Here is an 11,190-nt window from a genome sequence, read left to right as displayed (position 1 = left end):
TATCTGTGTCTGTGCTCACCATAGCTGCTTGTTAGCTCACTGTTTGTCACACACTGATTTACTGTGTCCTCTTCTGTCTCCACAAAACAAACATGGTGGCGACAGAAAGGATGACGTCACCGTGGCAACATAAACTAATGAAGCACCTGAACACATCTCACATCTTCATTCATGTTTTCATCTTCACACCATCAGTCTGTCAGCAGTCTGACCAGCTTTATGTTGTGCATCGTTTCACATCATAAGAGTTTACTGTACATCAGCATTAAAGCTTTACTGCCAGTGAAAGCTCTGCTGAGCGGAGGCCCGGCGTCTCTGCTGAAACACTGAACACATTCAGGAGAGCTGAGAGCAGGGGGCAATAACTTAACACACAATCATATTATCACACAATGGATGATATCCAGTGTGCCATTATAAAGACACAGGGCCTAACTGATGAAAAGCCTGCAGTTTTTGGGGAAACGTTCTTCAGGTGGATGGTTCTCTGCAGACAGATGGAGAGCAAATTACACTTTTATGGTCGCTGCGAGTCTGAGCGCAGAGTGAGCCGTCTGAGGACGAGCGAGGGATGATAACACTGAGAGTGAAATCTTTCCTAAATTATAAAAACTGTTGATGCAGTCGATCACGTGTCGCGACCTTCGGGCTCCGGCTTCACGCGCTGTCTGACACTTCATGTTGTCTTTTTATTTCATGTAAATCAGACGTTAGCTGAAGTTCTCCGATTATTCATAAACACTGTCTGAATTTTACATCCTGTCTGAAGGACACGTTGTTACCTGGACGGTGATCCGGATTCAGGTGGTGACGGGGTCCTGCAGGCGTCTGAGGCGTCCAGAGAGCGCCCGTCAGCTCTGCATGAATAAGACACGGTGATCGGCCTTGGACTGTTAGACACCACAGAAGAAGAGGAGCGGGTGTCATGGAGGCTCCGCTCTGATTGGACGCTGCTCTCTGTCTATGATGGACGTTACCTCGCCCCGTCACACCTGCCGGGCCTGAAGGTGTCTGGGAGTGTTCGTGACATCTGAGCCGATCTGAAGGACTTTTAATCTGAAGGGTTTCATTTCAAAGCGCTGCACCGAGGTCATCACCTGACTCGTTTCCTTTCATTTAAAACTCATCATTTGTAGTCACTGAGGCCACTCGATGTCCCCCTGATGAGATGTCACCTGTGATGTGAACCTCACCTGTGTGTTTAACTGTCCTCTCAGGTCGTGTCTGTGCCGCCTGTCTGCTGGAGCTCAGATCCTGAGTCCAGGACGTTTACAAAAGGTTTTGTACATTTGCTTCTGCTGAGACAGGTTGGAGATATTCTGCAGACAAGAAGAAAATACTGTGTCTTCCTTTTGTGTGCAAAAAGCAGACGTTAGCGTGTTTCACCTGCACACACTTTAAACACTGACAGAGGAGCACACGTGTGACGCTGTGGACGGTGAGACGATGTCGAAAACTTCTCTGTAGATTTAAAAGTTTAGTTTGAGTTAAGTTGTTTTTTTCTTTGGTGATCGACTCGTGTGAAGAGGAGAGATTGTTTGGTCAAAGTACGGAAGCCTGAAGAGGCAAATCTGATGATCACATTTAAAAAGATAAACAGAGAAACAGCAAAGATCATCTCCGTGTTCTGGAAGCTTCTTTCAGTGGGAACGTTTGTCAGTGTGAGGACACGTGCAGCTGTGTGGGACGTTAAACTGTGAGCACAGAGCGAGAGTGAGGTGACCTGTGAGGTCGTGACCTGTGAGGTCGTGACCTGTGGAGTATCTGAAGATCCTGAACAAGAACAAATGTGTGTGTGTGTGTGGGCACAAACTGCATGTCATTGAAGTGTGAAGCAGCTCATCTGAATGGAGATCACACACACGCACACAAACACACACACACACACACACAGACACATACACACACACTTACACCACCTGACCCCTCCCTCCCTCTCTCTCTCTCTCAGGTTGGGCGAGTGGATGATGATGTCGTTGGTGTGTTTTTTGTGAACATGGAGGCGTGCCGACCAACCGGTGAGCCCGTCTGCTGTGATGGTGAGCAGCTGATGCGTGTGTGTGTGTGTGTGTGTGTGTGTGTGTGTGTGCGACAGTAGGAGGGTTAATCCACATAAACACTGACAGCCATATTGCTGACACAGGGAGTTAATAAGACTAACAGATTATTAGCTTCCTAACATTCCTCCGTCATCTCGCCGCCGCCTGTCAATCATCGACACAATTAAACAGTTTAATGAATAAATTTGCATTGATAATGGCGGCTGCGGGGGAACATCTGGCTGCGGCGGTTTAATGGCGAGCGCTGCATCAGACGCCCATATGGAGGCCGAGTGGAGGGGCCGTTTGATGCTAACTAAATGAAAAGTATCACTCAAATTAATTTGGCTCGTTTGACAGTCAGGAAATCACTTAGTAAGACTGATTCTGCCCAATTACAACCTCGGGCGCTAACGACTGGAGGAGGAGCCGTTTCAGACGTCCCCTGCTCACAAACACTCACCTTCCTCCGTCAGCAGCAGGAAATACCTCCACCCAACAACACCCGCTAACAGCTTCTTCATCGCTGCATCTCAATACGACTCCGCTGTGACGATCTGCCGACGGCGTTAAAACCACATGCAAATCACCCCCGCTCGCTCGCTCGCCCGCCCGCCCGCCCGCCGGCTCGCTCTCCTCCATCACATCTGCTCCACATACTTTCTGAAATCTTCATGTGTGTTTCCTCACAATTAAAACCAACAGCGGGATCCTCCAGCAGCAGATATACATTTCAAAATAAGACGTAATTATCCTGCAGGAGAGACGGAGACTTCAGTGTCGTTACGAGACAGAGGAGAAGAACAATGAGCCGCTGGCGTTCAGCTGGGATCGTGTCCGGACACACACATGAATATTCACAGAGCGCAGGTTCTCCGCTTCGTCTCAGCGCGCCTTAGAAGAGTTCTGCAGACCGAGTCTGACAAAAACTCATGAACCTAAAGTACTTTAAATGCTGCGTTCACAACTTTACTGCAGCCAGCAAGTACTACAAATACAAGTACTCATTCTGATTATATTCATAGACTTCCTGTCTGAGCGGTGTTGCAGTGGAAGCTAAACTGAAGATACGAACATCAAAGAGACTCTGAAGAGATGCACAGTGAAGATGTTACTCTCTGACTCTGAAGATCAGAAGGATGGAGGGCAAGAAGAGGGCGAGGCCGAGGTCAGCAAGAAGCAAGGAGAGGAAGAGCGACCAAAGAGAACAGAAAGAATTCAAAAAGAGAGCGACACAAGAAGAAGAAGAAAAACTACGAGGTGAAACATTTGATGTTGGAGAGGAACGGGTTCAAAGCTTTCAAGAGTTCATGCTGTCAGACCAGAAGCAGGAGGAAGCAGACAAATACACGATGTACCTCAACGATGTACCTCACGATGTACTTCACGATGTACCTCACGAGGTACCTCACGATGTACTTCACGATGTACCTCACGAGGTACCTCACGATGTACTTCATGATCTACACGCTGACATTTTTAACTTGTTTTGGGAAAACAGGGACTCTTAAAGAAAAGAAGTGGAACGCTTCCAGAGAGGTTCATGATGTCACATCAGGAGAACAAAAAGAAGGAGACAAAGAACCGAACCGAAGAAGGACAGAAGGAGAACCAGAGGCAGGATGAGAGACGACAGAAGAACAGACATGTCCAAGGTCCAAATGACAGCAGCAGCATTAAAGTAGAACCAGAACCCAAACTGGGCTGAAGGACACCATCGAGTGGACTTACTCGTTCTCTCTCGGGCCTCGCTGAAGGACGCCGTCTCTCTCTGGTTCAGCAGGACAAACACGGAGAGGACGTAAACAGTCTGTGCGTCATGATTAACGAGGCGTCGGGCTGCAGGGAGGCCATGTGTGCGACGATTAGACGGAAGGAGGATCGGCTGAGGCAGCGAGGAGGCGTTCAGGTCGGACCGGAGGATCTGAAGTCAGAGGATTAAAAACGTTCTTGTGTTTGAGTCGGGGGGGGCGTGGGGTCACAGCAGCTCTTTGTGTTGTCTGTTTGCTTTACATTTGAATGAAACCCTCTGTGGGTCGAGTGCTGCTGATATCTGCCAGACTCAGGGAGCGGCCGGACTCTCCCGCTCCCTCCTCGCTCATCAGCTGCTGGGAAGATTCAGGCAGGCCTGGCTGAGCTCCATGCCGGCCCACGCACACCCTCCCGCCTGGTTTAAACACACTGTGGCTTATTGTCCTGCGGCCCGGGCGCGGCGCTGCGAGGTGGGTGTCGAGGAAACGCTCGGCCCCGGATCCCCTCGGCTGGAGTCTGCAGAGAGTTTGAGGATCCTCTCTGAGAGGAAGTGAAACTGTTCAAGGTCTGAGTCAACTTCACCAACCAACTCTGACAGCAGAGGATCAGCTCCAACGCTCGGCAGACTCAGCTTTGACTTTTAAGACGTGTTTAAGGATCCTCACTGATGCATTCTGGGATGAGAGGAGCCTTCCTACTGTCCTGTCTTTGTGCTAAGCTAGGCTACACATCTGTCTGTAATATCAGTTAGCTTCAAACAGCTGCATGGTTACACTAAAAGCACTTTATTTTTATGAAGAGTTTTGTGTATTTGACTGTGTTTTATTTTGAAAGGATTTGATTGAACACAGTCACTGTCTCTCCCTCAGCACTGACTGACAGGCACGTTGTTCCTTCCTGTTCCAGTGTTTATTAATGATCCGCTCGTGTGTTTATTTCTGCAGGTTGAATCAGATCTCAGGTCTGTTCTCACCTCAGCAGCAGCAGCAGCGTGGCGTCTCTCCGCCTGTTAATCTGTTTGCACATTTGCTGCGCTAACAATGTGTTGACAACACGCTGACATCACCCAGATGTCAGAGGCATCTGCCTTCTGCAGCCGACCGAATCCAATCGCTCTCATTGTTCCTCCTGCTGCTTCAGCTGCAGCACGCTCTGAACACAGGCAGCTTTTACTTTGAATCGGCGTCTCAGTGTTACACTGAGACAAACTGTGTCGGGATAATGTAAACACCATGAACACACAGGTGGGAACCAGCCAGTGCAGGCCTCAGGTACCTGCAGGTGATTGGCTCCCTCCTGATGTCACTCAGATATATATGGAGCCAAAATGGCGACGATGATTTGCAGAACAGAACTCAGCACACGGCTCTGTGTTGTAGTTTGTCAGATCTCTGTTATTGTAGTTTTTTGTCTCTGATTTCGTTAGCTTGTTTGTTAGCGTCCTGCGAGGAGACATTTGTCAGCTCCAGTGAGTGTGACTCCGTTAAACATCCTGACACACAAAGTGAAACAGTGGAACGTGTTCCTGACCCGATCGCAGTCTCGTTCTGTTGATCTCTGTTTAATGAAACTCTGTGTTGAAGGGCGTCTGTGTAATTAATGAAGCCGAGTTCAGGAGGCTCAGCGCTGATGTGGGAACGAAGCCGGAGGTAATCCTCGTGTAATGTTTGGATTTTCTTAATGACAGAACGAGTCCCCGCTAATGAACCTGTGAGCTCTGCGTCTGCTCGCAGCCCCGCCTTCTGCAGTTTGGGGTCAGTCGGAACGATTCCCATCCAGACGACCTGAACGGATTTAATATTCACGTCACAGAGGCAGAAATCCTCCTCAGAGCGAGACCTCGCCGCACGGCCTGTAAGTGTGAGCTCGTCTCAGACGCTGACTGGAATTCAGATTCAGTCTGCTGATGAATGAGGGTCAAATTAGGACTTACACTTCCTGTTTGAAGGAGGTACACTCGATTCAGCCTCTTCCATGAAGTCCTCATGATTTGTGACTTTTGAGGGAAGGATAACAAACAGAGAGGTTAAAGTTCACGCAGCAGAGGCAGAGACGTCCGAACATTAATCACCCTGATAGTGTGTTTTATCAGAGCCTCTCTGTGTGATCAACAGCTGCGTCTCTTTCAGCACACGCTCACAGAATCCAGACTACAGGAAGGAAACAATGACAGCTCACTGTTTCAATAAAACACAGAACATAAGAACACACGTGAGCTGGTACACGCAAAGGCTAGGCTATCAGCTAGCTTCTGTTATACACAGATGTATTGGCAACAGACTTTAAACAAAATGTACAGAATGAGTCCTCTTTCTTTTAGTTCAGCCGAACACTGAACAAGACATTTTTACCTGTCAGTCACAGGTAGCCCCGCCCTAACCCCTCCCCTCCTCCTGCTCTGTGTGACTCTCAACGGGAGCATCAGTGACTAAATGAACATCATGCTGTGTTGAAGAAGAAACTAGAGACTGAGACCATAAACTCATCAGGAACATGTTTACTGAGGGAATACATCAGGAGAGGAGGAGGAGCATTTTCTCATAGACTTCTATAGAATCACACTGCTCTTACAACATGTGGAGTCGCCCCCTGCTGGACATTAGAGTTTAACAGCATCATTTGTGTGATTCTTGGATCTCAAAAACAAACAAAAGCAATTTTGGAAGCCTTATAAAACATAAAACACATAGTGACCTTTGACCCCGACCAGTACACTAACATACAGCATGTGATTTTTTAAAATATTTCATTTATTTCACCTACAATAAAAATCATGACGGGTTTCTTTATCAGTCAATCAGACTTGATCTGTGAAGCACTTTAACAGATCAAACCAATAAACCCAACGTGAGCGTTCAGATAAAGAGCTCGATGAAACAGGAAGTGATGAACAGAGGAAGCTTTCATTCACTCGTGTCGAGGAAGAAAAATGAGATAAAAGCAGTGAAGGAGAATACGAGATGTTCAGCACGGTATGGAAACAATACAACAGATGGACGTGTAAGTCTCTGCGTCACACACATCCTCTGAACGTTCACCGACAAACACGTCACAGTTAATGTCGAGGTTTTAATGAACATGTGAAACAATCAGAAGAGAAGGAATGGATGTTCAGCAGAGAGCCAGCAGAGACTTAAAGTTCACCTTCTCACTAACGAAGCAGTAACAGGATTATGAACACATGAATGGTCTGTGCTCAGAGGCAGCAGCGTGCATCTCTTCAGTCATGTGACACAGTATAATGTCTTTACTGGATTAAACATGTTCATGTTTACAGACGCTCAGAGTCGCCCTGAGAGCAGAGACGAGCTGTCAGAGGGCTGACCTTTGACCCTGACCAGCACACTAACATACAGTAGAGAGTATAGGGTTTGGTGACATGAAGCTCCTGCAGCAGAGCAGCTGTGCTCACTGTGTGGATGTTTCCTGCACGTCCACACGTCTCTCTCTGGTGGAGCGTCTAATCTGGAAACAGGTGTTTCCTTCAGTTTCCTTTTTGCTTGTTAAGAGCAGCGATAGCCATGCTAACATGCTAACATGCTAATAGGAGACGCCGGCTGCAGGCTTGTCTTTGCTGTAACATCCTGTTACTAAAGAGCAGTTTGTTAGACGACATGAAAAAACAAAGATTATTTAAACTATTTAAAACTTTTAAAACTCATCAGCACAAAGAAAACAAACTCATGATTCATCAGATCTGACTCTTTGTTCACACCTGGATGTTCAGCTCAAACACCTGTCTGATGTGTGCAGCTCTGATTGGCTCCTCAGAAGGTTGTGGGCGTGTTCAGACGCTCAGTGCAGACCTGAGATCAGTGGTTACCAGCTCTGACATCACTTCCTGTTTCCTCTGCGGCCTGCAGAGACGCACCAGATGAGTTCAGGCTCAGGAGGAAAACTCGTCACTCTGCTCTGATGAGCTCTAATGTGTCAGGGTTAATTGGAGTAATCAGAAGGTTAATTAGCCCTCCGCTGTGTCTGCCAGGGACGCAGAGTGTTATCAAAGCAACGCCGGCGGCGTGGAGGGGTGACACCTCTTTAACAAGTGGGTCGCAGGCGAGAACGCAGGGTTAAATATGCAGAGAGAGACAGGAAGAGGTTAACATCATGAGGAGGAGGCGGGTTCGACGTCTGACAGGAAGTTTACACACCTGAGGGCCTGCTGGAGAGTGAAATGATTTGAACCTGTTTATACGTGAGAATAAGAAACAGACAGGAAGTACACAGTTACAAAGTTAGCTTGTCTGAAGCGACGAACATCTGAGAGTTAATACGACACGAGCAACGATCGAGACAGGAGGGGGCGGAGTCAGGAAGAGCCAACACACAGCTGCAGGTGTGATCGGACACAGGTGCTGACAGGCAGAGCACAGGGCAACAACAAGGTCAACAAGGTCAATATAGTCATCCTCATCATCATGAATATCCTAACCAGCAGCAACTACATCCTCGATGTCATCATCATCAACAGCATCAACATCATGAAGATCATGAGGTGTTGATGAGCTGGAGGGTTAGGCTCAGGAGGTGACAGGAGAGCAGGGAGGTGAACAGGTGGAGACATTTCAGATCAGTGAGCTTGTTTTTCTATGGACCACCGTTTGTTGCAGAGAAACAACAGGAACAAATGTAAAAGATATGAAACATAACTTCAAAATAAACCTTTAAACCCTCAAACATCCTGAGACAGAGTGAGCAGCACAGTCCTCTACATGCTGTGTGTGTGTGTGTCCATGTTTTCTGCCCCCTGGTGGTCACATGTTGCCATCACAGCAGCAGCAGCAGCTCTACATGTACAGTCCTCAGTAACCTCCTGAATGAAACTCAGGCTGCAGCTGCTGTTCAGTCGTCGTGGAAACACCAAACATCTTTTTAAAGCAGCATCAAGTTACGGACGAAGACGTCGAAATGTCCAGAAGATACAGAAACGTGAGTGAGACGCTGACCGAGGAGATCAGACAGGTCAGATCTTTAGAGCCGCATCCTGACTGCCTGTCGTGTCCTTTATTAGATACTGTTCTGTTTGTTACCATCAGCTGTGAATCTTACAGTGACGTCCCTACTTACATGTCTCCATGTATTAAACGATCTCCTCAGGTGAACAACAGGTGCCTTCTTTCAGACAGATGTCCTCACTTTGTTTTGTTGCCCTCAGCTGATACAAACGTCTGTTTAATAAAAATCACCTGGCATCTCCAAAAAGACGTGTGCTCACTCTGAGACGTCTCCCTGTTTGTTCTGATGTTGTTCTAATGTCCCAATTTAACATGAACGTCCTCACACACACCTGTGTGTCCAACATGTGAGCGTGAACAAACTCTAACGAGTCTGCTTCTCTTGTCCCCGGCTGCAGAACGTCTTCACAGGTTCTGGATCTTCTCAGGCTGATGTATTTCTGTTTGTTTCACTGAGGCTCAGATTCTCCCCGCAGGTACACACACATATGAAAAGGGCGAGCGAGGCAGACTTCATGTGTTAACAGAGAGGGAGAGAGAGAGAGCAGCAGGTGGAGTTTTAATTTGAAAAGCCTTCAGGTGAGTTCAGAGACAAAGAAAAACAGTGTTTTCATTATTCATCTGTCATACATGTCAGGATGACTTATTTATTTTACACTCATCATCTATTGATGAACCACGGCTGTGTGTGTGTGTGTGTGTGTGTGCGTGTGTGTGTGTGTGTGTGACCTTCTTGGTTTATAGTGAAACCATTTTAAACTCTGCAGAATCAGATCATCTCCAGTACGACACCACAGTGACATCACTTCCTGTCACATGTGTTACAGCATGTGTGTGTTTGACACGGTTTATTGTGAACACAACTTTAAACTGAGTCTTTAAAAGTGCTCAGCGCTGTTGATCATTGTGACATCATTGTGACATCATTGTGACATCATTGTGACATGCTGTATTCTGCCTGTGTCTGTGTTCATATTTAAAATAGAACTTGACCACATAATAAATCAACGGCTCCAAACTTTGGCCTCAAACACGACCGAACTGATGCGACTCCGGATCATGTTACACAAAACTCTTTGTGCTTTTATTTTGTAGATTTTGTAAAAGTGCAGAAACGCCGAGCAGCATAAAGTTGACTGAGAGTAAAAGAGGACGTTTGAGGAACATGTGTTTGGAGCTGAAGATCAGACCTCCGCCTCCCGCGGAGGTCACGGCGCGTCGACACACACTCCGTCTACGGGAAGCTAAAGAGGACAAACAAACATCTGGAGCAGCAGGCGGAGCCACCTGTGAGAGCGCGGCAGGTCCGTCTTTAGATAAGGTGACCTTTTCCTCCAACACACCGCCGCCCGAGAAACACACCGCCGAGCAGCTGCCAGAGAGCTGCCCTTCAGCTCCCACACCACCTCACCCCCTCCCCCGACCATCATCCTCACCCCCCACCCCCCATCACCTGCCCCCCCCACCCCCCCGACATGAATATTAAAACAGGACAGACTGTTGAAACGAGAGGAAACACCTGAACACGTTAAAGCAGTTTACTGACACTTTAGAGGTTAATGTGCGTTTTGTTTGTTCTGCAGGTTTTTGGAGACTTTTAATCAGTTTGATTTAAAGAGACACTTACTGTTACATGTTGGTGAAACACACACACACACACACACACACACACACACACACACACACACACACAGATGGATGTCTTCCTCCTTGCTGCTTTCTGTCCAGATGAAGTGAGTGTTTGCTGTTGCTGCTCAGACCCTCTCAGGTATCTCAGGTACTCGCAGCTTCAGGGCTCGCTAACATGATGTATAATATTGGTATTAATGTTCTCCTTCTAAATATGAAAATATCATTTAATAATATAACGACTACAGACTGTATGAGCCACCAGGTTGATGTTTCTCTGGAGAAGACCATCTTCAGACGAGAGGGAGGAGCTGGAGAGGAACGAGGGGTTAGCTAATGCTAATCAGTCATCACCTGTGGCTTGTTTATAAGCAGGCTAATTATCTAGTTATCCTCCATGTGTCCAACATGAGATTGTATGTGTGGTGTTTTTGTACCAGGCTGTAAACATGTTTATTTCTGCTGTAAAGTTTAACATGGGGCTCTATGGGGACTGACTCACTGCTGGAGACAGCCTCAAGTGGACACCAGAGGAACTGCAGCCTGTGGAACTTCAGCTTCCTGTCTCAGGCCTGCAGGGTGAAAACAAGCCGAAGAAGAATCAGATCCACGTTCTGATCTGTGTTTCAGTACGAGCCTGACGTCTGTGTTAGTTTGGTGACAGAGAGCAGTCCATGAGAGACGCTGACAGCTCAGACTTTAGAGGGTCGGGCTGCGGCTGCTTTCTGGAGGCAGCATGTAGCAGGGCAGGTATGAATCACACCTGTCAGAGTATCAGTGTAAAATAATTGTTCAGTTTGTGCAGCATGTTTCCT

The sequence above is a fragment of the Semicossyphus pulcher genome, unplaced genomic scaffold (assembly GCF_022749685.1).
Source record: "Semicossyphus pulcher isolate SPU_LCO1_2020_fin unplaced genomic scaffold, fSemPul1.0.p SCAF_2, whole genome shotgun sequence".
Classification (NCBI taxonomy): domain Eukaryota; kingdom Metazoa; phylum Chordata; class Actinopteri; order Labriformes; family Labridae; genus Semicossyphus; species Semicossyphus pulcher.
Note: the sequence above shows the minus strand (reverse complement) of the source record.